General features: G+C 41.1%; 1 long non-coding RNA gene across 1 annotated transcript in view; it reads right to left on the reverse strand.

Annotated features, from left to right (window-relative positions):
* Positions 1-19,546, reverse strand: part of LOC137278043 (uncharacterized) — an 84,056-nt gene that overhangs the window by 25,202 nt on the left and 39,308 nt on the right. Inside the window, exon 2 of the long non-coding RNA XR_010956640.1 lies at positions 2,984-3,039. This is a non-coding gene — a long non-coding RNA (uncharacterized lncRNA). The remainder of the gene's footprint in view (positions 1-2,983; positions 3,040-19,546) is intronic.

Consider the following 19,546-nt stretch of genomic DNA (forward strand, 5'->3'; position numbering starts at 1 on the left):
GGACGTTGACCACAAGGGCTGTAGCGATGCATCGAACTATCGATGAATTGCATTTGTTGAGTCTCCGATAACAATTAATCGATGGTAGACACGAAAAACTCTTGATGCATTAATAGTATGTGTGACTATTGATACTTTAGTAATTGGCTTTCGGTGATAAATCCGCAGCGCAAAATTTTATGAAATATTTATGTTGTCTAGCATTTTTGTTTAGTTTCGTTTAGTTTTTGTCTTTTGTGTCGCCCTTAACTGTTTACTTGACGTTCCCCTGAGACATCACTTTGGGCTGTCCCTTAACAGGAAGCTTACAGGTTTGAAAATATCTGATGTCACAAAATGTAAGGGAAAAAAACAAATTAAAAGATTTCATAAGAGTTCACCAAAAATCGGTACAAAAAGCACAGTCAGTGAAGAATGTCACTACATGATGAAGGAGTGTTTACAAATCACTATCAAATCGGTGCTCGCGATAAAGTCAGCATTTGTCACAAGTGCATGCAAAACCAAGTGCTTTCAAGTACAAATAAGGATGGGTATCGGACATCTTTTTCGTCATTCACGAGTCAAGTATGAAAGATTCCTCTCTGTACTACAATATGGAGTATTAGAGGCTTTACTGATAGGTTAAATGTTTTCATTTAGACGTATGAACATCTGTGCAGGTGCACGATGCTCTTTGAAATCGTTTGCCGCTATGTGAAATGTAGGCAGGAAAGGCTCGGAGCTCTGGGGCGATCCTTGACTGAAAAGTACGGCTTGAAGCCCATGGGAGATCCTCAACATGAAAAGGGATCGTTGACACAAATCAAGTATAAGTTTAATAGTCACAGATTATTGCGTCGAACAGCCAACTCACTCACCCCTTAATGTGTCATCCGGATCCACTCGTCAGTTCAACAACGTGATATCATACAGCATGTTTGTCATGCCACAATGATAACGTGCAGTGCGTTCGTGGTACGCTTAGTGTGTGACGAAATGGGTTTCAAAAAGGTTATCATCCATTGATAGCTGAACGTAATGGCTCAGTATCTACTCCCTTCCCTAAGGGACCCCGTGAAGAATTAATTGGAACAGGTCTTCAGCAACCCATAATTATAGCATGAGGTGACTAACGGTGTCGGATGGTCAGGGCTGACTTGGTTGACACGTCATCGCATCCCAACTGGGTAGAGCTATGTTCATGCTGTTGATCACGGAATTGTCTAGTCCAAACTCGAATGTTTACAGACCGCCGCCATATAGCTGGAATGTTGCTGAGCGCGGCGTATAACTAAACTCAATCACTTCCCCTAACCTTAACCTATGGCCTGTTCAGCTGAACATTCCTTGTGGCAAGCCAATATAAATTTCCTTACTGGCAGTTTTATTATGCCCTTGACTACAGCGTCTAGTTGTGTTTACTCTGCAATAATATATCACGTAAGAGGTGAATATGTGGGTCCGGAGAGTAGTGGCGTGGCTTATGTCTTATAACACTTGGCAGACATAGATAACGCATGTGAGGGGTAACAAACACGTCGCTTCAATGTGACAATGCTAATGATAACATTTTACACCTTAGGAAGCTGGGGACACTAGAAATGAGCTTGACGTATGTAGGAAAGTTTGCATGGACCCTTCGGGTGAAGCTTTAACAACTCCATTACAAATGATCCATTCTGATTCAACTTCGTAAACTATATGTAAAGTGCAATTAAACGTAACGGTTAAAATTTGAATATCAACTTAAATTTTAAATTACTGTCGACTTAGATCTCTTTAAGGTTTACTCCTGCCCATGTTTAAATTGCCCCCATGTTTCAGGTCTGGTTGAGCACATCTTTCTTGAACTTTCTGTTCCACTACATTGAAATATGAAATTAAAATGTATTGATGCGCTGGTGCCTCAATCAAGCCAAGGTAAAAAGGAAGAAGGTCACAATGAATACGCAATATTAACATTTATTAAGAGTATTGTATAATAAATCAAGGAATATGTTGCCATATCAACCCATCAAAGTTTGTAGAAATGGATCTTATCTATTAACAAAATGATTCCATTCCTGTTATGAAACTTCTTCCAAATCCACGAGACGGTGTCATATTGAACAAGAGTCTATGATTTCATCATGTGATAATACTAGACAAACACAATTATCGGCGTCATACGGGATATCGGTAATATGGCGTGTGTGGAGATTAGTTAGGGCCGACAGATTGTGGCGCAGTGGGGAGTTCACACCTGCACAGCTCCAGACACTGCTGGGGTCCGACATTTAAAAACATGGCAATCACAGTAACAAAACTCCACAAAAAGTCATAAGACATTTCCGTCTGTTGACATTGGAGTACCTTTGTACCGTTTCGACGGAAGCAGAATTTGCATGTCCTTATGAAACAATACCACCTGTTAACAGTTCATTCACTGTATGATGAGTATCAGTTTTGCATGATAATTACTAATCGAGCTGATGACATATCCTAGCAAATGGATTAATTTTTGCATAGGTGTAAAATTCAGAAAGACTTGTTCAACGCCACATTCAGCAATATTTCAGCTATATAGCGACGTTTTGTAAACAAGCGAGTCCGACCAGAGTGATAATAGCACGAGCATCGATATTGTTGAGTGTAGATGGAGCAGTAACTGACAGCGATTAGGTTATATGAAAGCAAACACAAAAGTAATATTTGGTTTCTCTTTACTGGAACTCGGGAACTTCTTCGTAAACAATCAAGAACAAACAAACTGATCTCGCTACAAACAATACAAAGACTTAAATCGTCACAAACAATAAAGAATATGAAACGGATATTGTCAGAATCAACAGAGGATAAAGAACGGATACAAACAATACGAAGACTGATATCCATAAAGTGACCATGCTTTCGGTGGCATTTCTAGCATGTTATCTATTGCCCTTTGGCTTCAAGAGATAGCCCAGTTCTGTCGCAAGGACTATGTATACATGGCTGTAATGAACGCGTCAACTGCACTTACCTGATAATAACGCTAGCTGTCGGGCTGGTCGCTACGAGACCTGGTTCATGAGTTCCCTGAGAAAACATAAACCTACTATTACATCAACCAAATAAAAGCTTCACGAACTGAAAACCACCTCCTGAAACGCATTAACAAGCTTCAGCATCTAGACGGAAGGTGTCATTTGACATATTTTCAACTATTCCGCCCATTTGAAAACAATGCCTCGACAAGGAAGCTATCTGCATTATACAAAGTTACCATGCATGTCGTTAATATTAATATTGTACTGCACTGTTTGACACTACAGATATCAACGCAATTACACACATACATATTTCTCCAATGAGTGTACGAATAAAATATAGATTCGTTCATAAACATCTACATCAAGCACCTGGGATATCAGAAGGTTGAACAGAACAAAGGAGCAAGTCAAGAATGCCTCGTTCGCGAGGACGCAGGATGGAGTTGTGAATAAAACACAAAACGCCTAAAATTAATGCGAATAGAAACAGTCATGAGAGCATACCCTGCCTCGGTGAAACTTGGCTTCCTGGTCCTGCTTGTGTGCAAGGACAGCGTGTCGTAACGTTATCTGAAACGATCCCGGCAAACTGACAAGAAGTGGTCTGTCCTGACACGCGTCCTTGACGTATTAGGTCACTGTCAAACTGTCGGTACGGCGCGGTTATTACAGTAAGTGAGTCACTTTATGTGACGCCGGTTTGAGTGAGTGTGCATGATTTTACGCTGCTTTCAGCAATGTTCAAGCAGCATCACGGCACGGGACACCACAAATGTGCTTCACACATTGTATTCATGCGGGAATCGAACCCGGGTCTTCGGTGTGACGAGCAAACGCTTTAGCCACGAGGCTATCCTACCTCCAGCTGTACCACCGCATGTCTGCTTGTTGTGGGGGGAAATCCCAGAGTGAAGTAGTTCACAGGCGTGGTTACGAGAATACTTTATACGGTTTTCATCCTCTACTCTGTTAGTATAACTTCACAGGGGTCCTAATATAACCTTACAAAATATGCTGAATCATGGCCATGTCATATCACAACCAGAACATTAACTATTAATACAATGGAATTGGACAGACAGTCGACCTTTCGTCATATTCCATTTGCCCTGAGTGGCTACTTTCCCGATTGTCTAGTATTGATACATTTGCCATGATTCGGTAGAACTCATGTAGCGGAGTTGAAACCTGAAGGTTTTCGGTGTTAATACATGTTCTTTGTTCTTATCGTGTTTTCAGTATCATCTACACCTTTGATGATACACCTTTGATTCATGAGTTTTCCACCCTTCAAGAGTCATCAGAAGGTGACGTAACCACCCGGCCCTCACAATTTTGAAAGAACAAATCACCTGAATGTTACTTGGTGTTTTTTAGACGAAGTTCCAAGAATGAAAAATATAAATTCAAAATATCTGGAAGCAGCAGAAGGCACAACTTCAAGACCTGCCTCATATATCTGCCAAGTTCTGTTGAAAGGTATCAAAATTAATGTTTTAATTGCGCTCAGGAAACAAAGCCCATCCCTCCCTTTTGAGATTAGGTCCGAATCAGCTCCGTGGAAACCTAGAAAAATAAAAGTGCCAAAAATCTGTAACTAGAAAAAGGTACCACTTCAAGATCTGTCTCAATTATCTGCCAAGTACTGTTGAAAGATATTAAGATGTTTTCAGGTTGTGCTCCAGAAACGAAGCCCACCCTTCCCTTTCGATCCTAAATCTGAATCGTTTCCATGGAAACCTGGAAAAATATAAACGCTAAAACTCTGCAAATAGCAAAAGAAACCACTTTGAGATCTGCCTCATACATCTGACAAGTATTGCTGGAAGATATTAAGACGTTTTCGAGTCACAAGCCAGGGGATAAAATATTCACAGTAATTTCCCCATTTACACCCAAGGGAATGTGTAAAAACAGATAACTGAGACATATCAGTCTGAGACTTGAGACGCTTAACACCCAATACACTAGATGTATATGTTGACATGTATACGGAACATCGGTAATGTCGGCAAAGTGTCACACATTTGTCGTCTTTGATTGGCATTTAGAAGCTGGAATTACATTCACATGAAACCTTCATAGATAACAAGGTCTTTGTTTGAAAAGCTGTAAAGATGTAAAGGGCAAGAAGTACAGGTAGCCATGCCACGTCCGTACAAACAGTAAAAAAGCGGTTATCATATAAGTGGAGTATGTTGTGTGGAGATGTCGTGGTTAGGTTCAGGAACATAGCGTCAATGTCATGTTCATACTCTGCAAATTCTACTAAAAGTGTTGCACAAACATATACCTTGAGAAGGCTTGACAGATGAATACACACTCTTCACTGTGTATGGAAGATAAACTACATAGGCTCTTTAACGTATTTGATATACGTTTACCGTTATATGCCATGCAGGTGACAACAGAAACCTATACTGGGCGAATGCTAGCAGATTCTATGGCGCACCTTTAGTCATTTGTACACTAAACGCCCATTAATCAGTGTGGACACAACTCGTCTGAACATTTGGGATCAACTCCATGCCTATGATTCGTTTACCTAGACATTTTAACAAGTTTCAGTGTGTACTCCTTCCATAATACAACACTACTCATAAGGAACAATTACAATATATCCTAAAAATTCCTTAAAAGACGTCAGATGTCCATGCCAAAACCAAAATGTGTTTATGTGAAACCGTGGCTGAATGAAACTCATGTTCAAACCACTTCTCATGAAAATCTGGGGGAATTTGTACATTTCTAATCTATACTAGTAAGAAGGAAGTTGGGAGTGCTTTGACACTGTGTCCTGAATCATTCTGTAGGGAGATTAATTGTTAACCTTACACAATGGAACATATGATACAAATCAATATTTGTCATTGTGTCATTGTGTCATTGTGCAAAGGCTGGATGCTGCTGTCAGAAACCTTGGTTGGAGCATGCTCAATTGTACCTATGCACATGAACAAATGTTTCGCAACACCTACTATTTTCACTCCCCATATAGTAATTCATATTCGTGTTTGTATGATTATTTTGTCCCGTCCGACGGAGCATACATTGATGTTAGATATGCTGGTCAATGGCGGTATCACGTGCAATACATCTACCGGTCATGGAGCAAATATTACGTTTTAGTAAAATGTTCTTACAACTTGCAAAATGTATTAATTTTGTTGTTGATCAGCAATTATAGGACCTCCTCAACTGACAAAAGCTCAGTGCAGCAAGTATTGACACGCGGACTGCTCGCATGCTGAGACTGCTGCAAGAGATGCAGTTGTCACCCATCGACCATCAGTCGATTGGCCAGAAAACGTCAGCACCGTTGAAGAAGGTCGACGTCACTAGAACTTGTGGTCATGGGCAAGGGCGCGTCGGGTGAATGGGGAAGGATCCACTGGTTGGTCGAATGTAGATTTCTTCTGGTTATGACTGATAGCCGATCTCATCTTTGGCGCCACGAAACCACTACATATGCACTTCGGAACGTTGAAGCAGTAACCGCAGATACGAGAAGCTTAAGGTAAGTTTACATTAAGGAGAAATTCTAATCCAAAGAGAAGCAAGAAAGAGAGAACAACGCGGCTTCCACTTCCTGCCTAAATATCATGCTCTAAAAATGCAAACAAGATGTTATCTTTGAGCAAGTCCAGTATTTCATTTATTGGTTTCTCAGCGTAGTTCAGAAGGCATTGCTTTTCCTTGACGAAATGACCTGAACCTGTGGAGACGGATATGTAACTGTACCCATGGTCGCCAAGTTTTTTAATAAAAGCCTCAGTTTTTCCTTACGACAAGAGTAGCTATAGGGATGTTCAAATAGTGGGAAATCCATTAGGAAGAATAATGTTTTGATTTCAACTTCCGTGTCGTGCAAGACGTATTTAAAATCATTACTTCACACAGGAAGATGACACGTGTAACTTCAGAATGACGGAATTACACATCTCCGTGTCAACATATTATTTTTATCGTATCGATGAATGATTGATGTCTTGTAACATACTTAGGATTAACCTTTCCTAGTACAGAGATTCGAACCCAGATTCTCAGAGTGAGCCATGTAATCGCCAACACGTACATTCAACGATATATCCTACTGAGGGACCGACAACTGGACGTGTAGTCCACGTACTTTGTGTATCCTTGTTTCAAGTGCAAATTAGCCAGGGCCTCGTGGCCGAATGCACATTGCCTTTGTGAGAATGTAGTAATTTTAGGTTACAGTCCTATCAGGGATTCCTATACAAACTCTCGGTATCGGCATCTAACTGTACACACACTGTTAGGCAAATGCGAGATATTGTACGTTGTACGTTCAGTAGTTCACCAACCAAACATCCTGTAATCATTGTGATGGGAGTTTGAATTGGGGTGTCCATGTACGAGGGGATGTCAATAAGTTTTGAGCCTTGCATAGAAAAACACAAAATATTGGTATGAACAACATTTATTTTTCAACACAGTCCCCTTGTGAGTCAAGACACATGTTCCATCTTTTCTGCCAGGCGCTGATACCATCTCTGTAGAAGGCGCCATTTTGGTCCTCAAACCAAGGCTCAGTAGCAGCAATAAGCTCATTATCATCCTGAAATCTACGACCACGCAAGTGTTTCTTGAGATTTGTGAATATATGGTAATCACTTGGTGCCAGGTCTGGAGAGTAGGGGGGATGCGGCAAGATTTCGTACCCGCATTCCTGGACAGCAGCGGCTGCAACGCGAGAGGTGTGTACTGGAGCATTGTCTTGATGTAGAAGAATACCATGATCTTGATCTGATCTTGCCTCGGCGCTTCTCCTTGATTGACTGTCGCACTTGCCTAAACAAGTTAGCGTAATATTCCCCATTCATTGTTCTTCCTTTTGGTAAGTAATCTATGTGGATGACGGCTTTTGCTATCCCAGAAGACTGTCGCCATTACCTTCTGCACTGATCGGGGGGCTTTGAACGTTTTGGTCCTGGGAGAAGTGACATGTTTCCATTCCATGGATTCTTGTTTGCTCTCAGGATCATAGTGGTGGATCCAGGTTTCATCACAGGTTACTAGCCTAAAGCGAAAATCTTCTGGATTCTTGTTGTATCTGGTTAGCATGGAGTTGCTTATGGTGACCCTTGCTTGCTTCATTTCATCTGTAAGCATTCTTGGCACCCATCTTGCACACACCTTAGACATGAAGAGATGTTCATGAAGAATTGTCTCGATGGATCCGTGTGAAATGCCTGTGGTCTCCTCTAACTCGTGGAGTGTGATTCGACGATTTTCCAGCACAAGTCTATGCACTCAACGTTTTCCTGACTAGTGCTTGTTGTTGGGCGACCCGGACAGGTCATGTTCAAGACTCTCTCTACCATGCATAAATGCACTGACCCATCGTTTGATGGGGAAGGGGAAGACTTCCCATAAACTGCTGAAAGCCTTTCTTCAATGTTCTTCGCCGAGTTTCCTTCAAGAACTAAAAACTTAATTACTGCTCTATAATTTTATTCATTTTCACTGCCGTGAGTGTGTGTGTGTGTGTGTGTGGGGGGGGGGGGATTCTCTTTCTGTCAAGGTGAGCTGTTCAATAACTTCTGAGAGTAGGATACCAAGACTTATATATCACATCAGCTACACCCCAAGGTTCAATGTCATACCATAGGCTGTGGCACCTGATTATGAAAAATGCTCCAGGACCAAAACTTATAATTGACATCCCCTCGTATATGGAACAGTGTTAAACAATAAACCAACCGATCATGCATAACTTTGAAGTGGGGTAGATGAAGGATTTTTTTTTATAGAAACACAACTTCTTATTCTGTATAGGTGACGTTTCTACTTGCATGACAACGCCATTAGAATTTATGTCGAAACGTATACAGAATAAAGAAGTAGCTGTATATCCATAAAATAGTCTTCATCCCAGATCAAGCAGACATCGTGAACTCCGACTCGAACTATTTCCGAGAGTATTTCAACCTGACAGTAGATCGTGAAAAGGGGGTGTGTGAGTAACAGGCCCTATCTAAGACAAACTTAATGTTGATGCCAACATCTCGTCATGAACAATATATCGCTTCACGCCTTCAACAGGGGAGAAGGTAACAAAGGTTTCACAGTGTGAAATGATTAAACGATTCCCGATTGTTCTTACCTCCAGTTAACAGAAGAAAATGCAGATATGTTCTCAATCCAGCCACACTGTTATCGTCACCTGGAACCCTCTATTTGTATATAAGAGATAGTATTCCAAAACAATAATATATATGTCGGTCACTGGTCACGCTGGTTGTCTTTAGCACGCCTCACATGTGCAGTTTCACACACTGATTACCGAACTGCCCACTCCCTACCTGACGATTCAATAAAGGTATCGGGCTTTGTTGTCAAGATACAGAAGGCTAATTATGACAACACATATCTTTTGGCTATCAACAATTATGATTAAATATACATGATCGTTTCGGGATAAAACGTCGGGAAACAGAAACACTGTAAATGATCTAATCTTAGAAACCGCAAACACCCCAGACAGATTGAAAGAGCGCACAGGACAAACTATTCATTGTGCTTACATTTACATGTAAATAATGAGGCTGGTACATGGAATATCAATATCAGTGTAGTTGTAAAGATATCAAATTTAACCCCTTTCGTGGTGTTCGTATCTTTGCGTACGTACGTCCCCGGTATGAAAGACTCTAAGGAATACAACATAACGTAAAATCAGTTAAACTGGTGTTAAATCAAACCCATTGCCTTAAATTGTATGACATAACAATAATCATGGATCAGAATCATTTCATTTTCTCTTGAGCACAACACTGATAAAGAACCATTAAACTCTTAAACACAAACACGCACGCATGCGCGTACGCACGCACGCATCAAGGGCAGTGGGGTAGCCTAGTGGTTAAAGCGTTCACCCGTCAGACCGGGATTGGATTCGAAACATGGGCACAAAGCGTGAAGCCCATTTGAGTGGCTAAACTAAACTCATTCACTCACTCACTCACACACACAGATCCCGCTCACCCACGTGATATAACTGCAATTCAACGTAAAACCAAACTCACCGAACGCTGCGTTGTAAAACATAGAAGGGACAGAAATTGTTCTGTAACATGCCATTGTATAACAGAACATTCAATGACGGCATATCTAGTTGACAGGTGCTGTGGGAATGTTACCTCCTTCAAACATCGAATTTCAAACCAATCTAGATCAGGACAATGATCGATATTTGGACTTCGTATCTCTTGAAGATAACAGTGAGAATGTAAAACATTTCTGCGGACTTTGACATTCGGAGAAGACACATATAATAACTCGGAATTAGCAGGGAATCCAGGAGTATTCTTGTTTAGATTTGATCAAATGTACCTGGATGCATATACATAGTGATTAGACTTTTTTAATAGCCCAATCGCTTTAAGGTTACAACATGTTTGTAGCACTCCCCCGATGAGCTGATGGAAGTTACTTATATCACACACACACACACACACACACACACACAGAGAGAGAGAGAGAGAGAGAGAGAGAGAGGGTGAGTGAGTGAGTGAATTTTACTCCCCTTTTAGCAACGTTAAATCAGTATCACGACAGAAGACGCCAGAAATGGGCTTATACCCATGTGCGGAATCGAACTCGGGTCTTCAGCGTGATGAGCAAACGGTTTAAGCTCTGGGCTATCCTTCTTATATGTGACAGACACAACTGTCTACTGAGTCGGTCTTCCTAAACGTCCATATTTCTCTCACTAAATAATTGTAGCTCCAACATTTCAACCAGTGATGCAACCATTGCATATCGGTATCTCCATTAGCCTAGTGGTTAAGCCAAAGGTGGTGTTCGATTCCAAAGATATGTGAAATGTGACATGCGGATTTCCGGCGTACCCCGCCGTGATACGTAAAACCGGTACTCACTTATTTTATTTTGTGTTGTTGAAAGAAACACGGCTCATCATTCCCCTGAACACCCCAGCGGTTTCTGCGCTGCGTTAATGGTAGGCCTTTGACAGATATAAAGAATTTAGGAATGTGGCGAAACTACAAAATATATGTGACTGCTTTTTTAACCCCACCACTGCCTTGATCAGTGGTGTTTCTGTTATAGTGTCTACTTGTCAACATGTAAGTATATTTACATGTCCATTTAGATGTTGGGGTAGGATTGAGTGAGTTTAGTTTTATGCTGCTTTTACCAATGTCAGGCATGGGGTGACACCAAAAATGGGCTTCACATATTGTACCCATGTGGGGTGATGTTTGAGAATAAAGTCTGAACTTTTCAGAAAGGGGTCTATATGCCTGCCAGTTTAGTTAATATCATGGTATATTAAATTTGATGTGGATGGATTCACACACCATAACCAAAGGCTTTATGATACCTACTTGACCATCACAGTAATACAAGCATGGAAACTGGCAGTTAGCTAACTTTCTGGGTATCACAACATGCCTTGGGGCTTGGAGATTTATCCAGTCAGACTCGTTGGCATTAAAGTATAACTTATAAGAAGCGATTTTTTGCTTGACTGTTTCAGCAATATACTAGATATATGACTTAGCCTATCAAAAATAACAAACCCTGAACCACATGAACCAGCAATTGATATCATGAGCAAATATCAGCATTGTTGGTTACGATGACCATCAGTTAAGTCACTGACCCTGATCATTCAATCCACCGATTTACAACCAACTACCAGATGTACCAGTTTGTATCCTTGTAATCACTGAGAAAAGTCAATATGGTTTCCATAGTGACTGATCAATGGTTTTGAAAGACTTATTTAGTATGAACACTCGCAGGTGAGATCCCTGGGGTTGAGCTGGAAGTCCGTTCACCTCATTCATGTATACTGGTTTGTCATGTCTTGTGAAACAAACTAAAGAAGTTTGAACAACTAAACTATGCCTTCGTCTTCATCGACGTATTCATTTGTTTTCGTCAACGTAATGTTCATTAAAATCATGAGCTAATTCACCCCGAGCAGATGACCACAGGCTCGCGTTGACATTTCTATCAACAAGGTGATGGGTCACAAACATTTCCTGGAGTTTGGGCAAACATAAGATACAATTCAGGCATTCCAACGTTAGTAAGTTATCAATGGCAATATACTGACACCATGCACCCAGGAGACCTTTTGACTTCAGGTTATATGACCCTAAATTTTGGAAGCTCTAGATCTCTTATCGCTAAGACAGTCGTAAGATAGCCATACATTGACATCAGCTTACGACTATCTTAGCGTTGGGAGAGCCTCGAAAATTTAGACCCTTGTCTTGACGAAATGCAGTTGCACTGAACAGCAGCTTCCACAAAGGTGTACAGTATATATACAGGGTATAAGGTTCGCAGCTCTTGCCAAACGTACACAGATTTGCATAACGACAGAATGCATGCACGCACACGCACACGCACACGCATTGACACACCACATACCGCATCGATTTCTGACACGAGATTAATCTGGACAGTCGGTCTCAAATAAAACCGTCCGGATTAACAGGTGTCAGGATGAAAGAATTCCACATTTGGAATTATACACAAAGACATCACTTTCATGAGCGTCCAGATGGTAGAGTTTTCGTAGTAACGAAGTTCGACTTAGTATGGCATTTTGTATTGAGACAAAAGGCAGTATTAATTTTAGTAAACCTATTTGAAACTTTCTACATTCACTACCCATTTGAATTAGATATTCATGTCAGTGTTTAGGAAACAATGAAAAAACAATGAACAGTGAGTCGGTGAGCTTGTTTTACGCCGTTGCTGTGTATCCGTTTATTATGGCCTGCCAGCAACATGTGGTAGAAAAGGAAGAACTGGTTGGAGTGAGTGAGTCAAATTTAACATCGCGTGGTCATCATTCCATCTCTGAGGAGATGAGTAGACATGATGCGGCCATGTTAGGTTCACTGCACTGTCGAAGGAAGCAACATAATCTCAGAGAAAGTGGCACCGCGAGCACATGGTTGTGTCTAGCGTGAAGGACTCTTAGGGAAACCCGTTGGGATAACTTTTTTTAACAAAAGAATCGGTCTTCAATAACTCATGCTTGTCGTAAGAGGCGACTGAGTGAATCCGGTGTGCAGACTCGCTGATTTGGTTGACACATGCCATCGCATCCCAAATGCGTGGATCGATGCTCATACTGTTGACCACTGAATTGTCTGGTCCAGACTCGAATATTTACAGACCGTCGCCAAACAGCTTGAATATTGCTGAGTGCGGAGTAAACTTCACCTCATTCACCCACTGTTTCTCTGACCGTGGAAGTGAACTTGTGAATGATGCTAAATGTTTCTTTCAGTGCGGCGTAAAACTTAACTCACCCACTAACTGAGAGAACTGCGACACCCGAGACGACTTACCCACCACTCCGCAGAGCAATATACCTAATCACACCCTCCGAGGGCTCCTCCAACTAATCACGACAGCACACGTGTTTATATCTGCACCTACTACAGCACCATGGTAATATTGCGCAACATGCTCTCAATGTGACCATTATAGTTGGCCGTTATAGCACCAGTGAGGCCATTCATCTGCAGTTAAGCTTAACTGTCGCTTGCCCATTTCGGGGCTTCAAGTCCTGTAATGTGAGATGTTTCCATGTTGAGACGTTTCCAATTTCTGTCCACGCTTTGTTGATGGGCACGTTGTGGAACCTTGTTCGACAGGACCTGTTAATCTCTGAATTTCGAAATCTCATTGCTAAGAACGTCTCCTTACATTTAGTGAGTGAGTGTTTTTTCACTCTGCTTGTGTCAATACCATGGTGGAGGACACAAGAAAAAGGCCTCATATCACGTACCCTTGTGAGGACTCGAACCCGTGCCCTATCAACCACTTGGCTACCCTGCCGCCTTCTACATAAATTGACATTTTCCTTTAAATAGTTTTCTGTTTAATCCCTTTTTAACAGTTTGGTAGATAAACATTTTATCTTGGGTTTGTCCTGTTTACAGATTTTACAAGAACTATGATACGTGTTACAATGAGTATACGTACAGTCTGGTTCATAATTATTGAGAATTTTTCTTCTTACTTTGAGCTATCCTAACACCTCAAGTGATTCACTGATACTTAAAACTAAGTAACGGTATAAGGGAGGTAACTCATCTTGGCCTACTGAGTATAGTACAATTAGAGTTACCTCCCCTGAATTTGTAGCAGACGTCATTTTCCTCAGCACTGTCAACAATGTCTGCTGAAGATAAAAGAAGGTTGATTTTTGAGTTGTGTAATCAAGGAATTGATGATGTAAATACATTGGCAGAGAGAACAGGAACTCCTCTTTCTACTGTGTATAGGATTAGGAAGAATTTTAAAGAGGGAAAGGATTTGGGGCACCAGAAAGGAGCAGGGAGACCCAGAAAATTGGACTTCTCAGATCGCGTCCGGCCGGGAATTTTAGCGTCTAAAAAGCAAAGGGCAAGCATCTCCAACATCAGGTATGAAATGATAGAAAGGAGATCAACAGTTGTATCAAAATGTACAGTTAGAAGAAATTTGATTGATCTTGGATAATAGAAAAAGACTGGAATTCCTTCTCCTCTCATGAAACAAGAACATAAAGACAGGCGTGTTGAGTGGTGTTTGGCACATGAAAACTTTGACTGGGAAAATGTGATTTTTACTGATGAAAGCTCAATATGGGTATATCCCAATAATGTGAAAATATGGACAAAGTCTGCGTCAGCACCGTTGTATCGACGACCTAAATACAGCCCAAAGTTTCATGTATGGGGAGGGATATCCTTATTAGGAACGACCCCGCTGTGTGTGTTTGAGGGAAATCTGACAAGTCAACGCTACACTAACATATTAGATAATTTTCTCCTTCCAAGTGCACATGTGTTTTATGGAAATGACTGGATTTTGCAGCAACATAATGATCCTAAACACACCGCAAAACATGCCAAGCAGTGGTTTCAGGAGAAAAATGTGACTGCATTACCATTTCCTGCATATAGTCCTGACTTAAATCCCATTGAGAACATTTGGGGGATGATGAAGGAATGTGTGAATCAAAAGGGGTTGACAAAAATTGAAGACATGAAGAGAGAAGTGGTCCGATACTGGGACAGCATAACTCACGAGACACTAACCTCTCTGATAGGAAGTATGCCTAGCCGTCTTAGACTGTGCCGTGAAGCTCAAGGAGACTTGATAAAATATTAAATTGTTACATACACAACATGAAAAGGTCAGTTCACTTTCACAATACATTCAATTTTATCTGATTTGTTCTCGTTTAATAATATGAAATGCTTTAGCTATTCTCAATAATTTTGAACCATACTGTATATATATATTTACTTTAAAAAATATTCTTGGTGTCACTGTCATAACAGCTTATTTTCCTGAAATCTTGCCTTATGTCTTGGGCCTTACATTGTACCAAATTTCAGCTATTCCGGAATTATAAACAATCCAAATATCATTTAAATTCGAGTGGGAATGAGTGATCGCTATTCCCATCTGAAATATTAACTTCAAACACACAACCATGGAGACAGTTTAAATCCATCTTTCGCTCTAGCCGCGTTGAGGATGTGCACACATACACTGATTGAACGACGCTCATAACGTTAACCATTGTTTAGTTAAAGGTGAGGCAACACATTTTATTGATGATCAACTTCTTTATTTTCACAATGGCGACGTTTCGGTATGGATTCTTATACCGTTTTCAAGAAACCATACCGAAACGTCGCCATTGTCAAAATAAAGAAGCTGATCATCCATAAAATTTGTTCCTTCACCTTTAGCTCAGCGACTTCTAAAATGCCTCTAAAACAGTTCATTGGTTTGTTATACAGCTATTGTCAGGCCGTCGTGCTATACACAGCACGCTGCAAAATGCAGCGGTAAGCAAAATCCGTTTACTTACCTGGAATTTAGTAAGGTCCGTGTTTCCAACAGAGCTAATTAACAAGGTCGTTGCTGATTAGACGGTGGCAACCCTGCGCGTGCAGCACGCAAACAACCTCGACTGGTTACGATAACCTCGCCTTCTATTATTGTTCCCATCAACGCAGTAACCATTTATGGAGCGTTTAACACAAGGATTGATTTTAAATGCACGGTATACACAATACTGCGCGGAGGAAACCTGTTCCGAGGCTCATGTTATATTTTAAAGAAATCCCATATCTTACACTCAGTAATGGATATCAGAAATGTCAAGCAATGTGAAAAAGATCAATGACGAAACACGTGTACATGACATGCAATGACGCCTGCAACCTAATGCAGTCTAAAACAGCATTGAGCATATCTATTGTTGGCGGAGGTGAGCTGCATTTCATGTAGGTCAATGCCTGTATATTATATCAACGCAACATGTTTATCAGTTAATATTGATATGCACACCAATCAGACATTGAAATATTTTCATTTTCAGCACGCGGTTAGGCATGGTGATAGAGATAATTATAAAGAAACATGATTTAATGTGACTCACAGGGTCCGACAACGGCCAGCTGAATGTCGTGGAGCGCGGGAATCGAACAGGAATGCGCATGATTCGGACTTCTTGGAAATGCAACCACGCGCGTTTTCCCTGAACGGTGAGCGTTTCAAGACTATCGTAATATGACCTTGAAAGGAGGTCGACTGTTACTGTGTGTAAAAGGGTGTCAACAGATGACTGAAACCACGCCTCTGATCGGAGCATGCTGTATTTTAGTATGCGTGTGTGAACATTACAGAAACATCGGAGTGAAAGAAATTACTGCTCGTGCATGGGTTTTGAACAAACAACCTAACAGAAACGCCATACAACCAATCACATTAACGTGAAACAAGGTCCTGACGACACATGTACATGTATGCACAGATATGGAAGGGCGCGTTTAGAGTGATAAATGGGATTTTCTTCTTGACAGCAGGTTGGGAATTTGGGCCAGACAGGAAAGGAGATAGAGTATTATCCCGGGATCTCCATGGTGAGAAAGGCATGGGTAAGTGAGAGCATATCACACCCCAGAATTTACACGTGAAATGGTGGTAATATTACCGAGGAAATATCATACCGTGACTTTAGATGGGAGAAAAGCGGGGTTATTGAGGACAGTTCATATCATGATATCTGAGGATAGTGCATACTAAGATGTTATATGGCAGAAATGAAAGGGGTTACTGAGGACACATCATAAACGACTTTACATAGGAGAATTATAGGTGTTATTGAGGACAGTACATACCACATGGGAGAAGTGCAGGTATTACTGAGGACACACCATACCAAGACTTCACATGGGAGGTGTGCAGGGTTTGCTTAGGACACACCATACCATGACTTCACATGGGAGAAGTGCAGGGGTTACTGAGGACACACCATACCACGACTTCACATGGGAGAAGTGCAGGGTTTGCTGAGGACACACCATACCATGACTTCACATGGGAGAAGTGCAGGGGTTACTGAGGACACACCATACCACGACTTCACATTGGAGAAGTGCAGGGTTTACTGAGGACACATCATACCATGACTTCACATGGAAGAAGTGCAGAGGTTACTGAGGACAGATCATACCAAGACTTCACATGGGAGGTGTGCAGGGTTTACTGAGGAAACATCATACCATGACTTCACATTTGAGAAGTGCAGGGGTTACTGAGGACACATCATACCAAGACTTCACATGGGAAGTGTGCAGGGTTTATTGAGGACACACCACACCATGACTTCACATGGGAGAAGTGCAGGGGTTACTGAGGACACATCATACCATGACTTGACCACACATCACATTAAGACCTGATATGCATTCGTTACAATTATAATATTATGAAAATTATGGGATTCGCCAAAATGTCCAACTCGTACATATAATCTTGTTACATTCTTCAAGATCACATACCACAGCATCTTGAACATTGCCAGTCCGGCCTGGCCAAGAATGTCTATTGATCAGCCAAGGTAAATGCAAACAAAATGTCGGTGAGGAAACAACACTTGTGTACGAAATTAACTTGTATTGCAAGAACAATGGACTTGTACGAACATAACTGATAATTACCTCAAGTGTACTCCATGATTCAAGGGGTCTGTACGCCATAACATCACTAAATACGGTCTTGTTAACGTTTTTCCCACACAAACAAATGTAAACTTACGAGCATGTATGAGCATCATGTAAACCTGCCCACTGACCGTGTGCGTCTACGATTTTCCCAATCTCCATGATGTGACGTCAGAAGATGAACGCTGTCCCCCTTGATACACAACTACAAGAAAACTCGATACCTTGAACCTACTCCAAGTACCTACATGGCTAAACAAACCATTACGAAAGTAAATGATGGTTTGTGTAATTAGTGCAGAATTCATCGATGTCCAAGGGAGATAACGAAAGACAAACAGTTCTACACCGCTGAGGAAACGGAAGTAACGGCACCGCGGCGGTATTTGCTGATTTTGACTCAGAATATGAACGTTTTCTTCCACGGATAAAACTAACTCGTTCTTGTGTTATGCTCAACGGAAACGTGTGCTCTTTCTATTGACACAAGCTAGCACTGTGTTTGAATGACATCCACAATGTAGGGTGACAGTCCCATTAATTTTGGAAACTGGCAGTGATGTTAAACATCAACCTATATACTACAATAATGAGCAGACAGTAAAAGGTGTTAAAGCTATTCTTAATAGTGTTAGTCACAGTACACCAACAGAATTCCGGATACCAACCAGCCTCATTGTTTAGTGTCACCTTCTTGTTTAGGGTCACGTGCATTTCCTATTTAGGGAAGCACGAGCTATAAAATTCGAAAAATAAGGGAGCATCACAATGGAAAATGACCATTAAAATCGAATTATTTGGGACGAGTTCCAGTTGGTAAAACTAACCTACGATTTTGAAGATGAAAAGCAAGTTATCACAAACATGTAATATAAACGTCTGTGAAAAGACGGAGGTATGGACTTGCAGCAAGAGAGCGTGGGAAAGTTACCATAGTTGATACCCTAACCTTGACCTAGCCCTTGACCTAGCCCTAACTATATTTGTTAAACTAACCCAAAGAACACAGTAACTGCTATCAGAGGGCTAAAATTACTACACTAAGATAACGAAGTACTAAAAACTAATGTTTCCAAAAATGGCAGAACGTGTACGATAGTCTTTTCCTTAATTTTAAACAACTAAACAAACCAGATAGACTTCCCACGTGGAAGAGGCATATTTGAAAGCCTACGTTACACTCATAAACGGTTCCCATTGACGTCTAATGATCGAGCAACGGCACTGTTGTTTACCTACATCTCTGCTGAAAGGAGGTCAAGGTCACTACAGGTATTGGTCAAAAAAGATGCTAAGATAAAATATTCAAGGAAATGGCATTGGGTCGGTTTCACAAAGCGATCGTAGCGCTACGACAGTCCTAAGTCTAGGTTAAAGTATGCTAGTTACGATCACCTTACCCCAATGATCGCTTTGTGAAATGGGCCAAGCACTGACTACAAATATCGGAGGCCACGTCTTCTCAGGTGTCACAGATGGTCGCATGGTGTTGCATACCTTGGAATGTCAGAAATCTATGAATGC

The sequence above is a fragment of the Haliotis asinina genome, chromosome 3 (assembly GCF_037392515.1).
Source record: "Haliotis asinina isolate JCU_RB_2024 chromosome 3, JCU_Hal_asi_v2, whole genome shotgun sequence".
NCBI lineage: Eukaryota > Metazoa > Mollusca > Gastropoda > Lepetellida > Haliotidae > Haliotis > Haliotis asinina.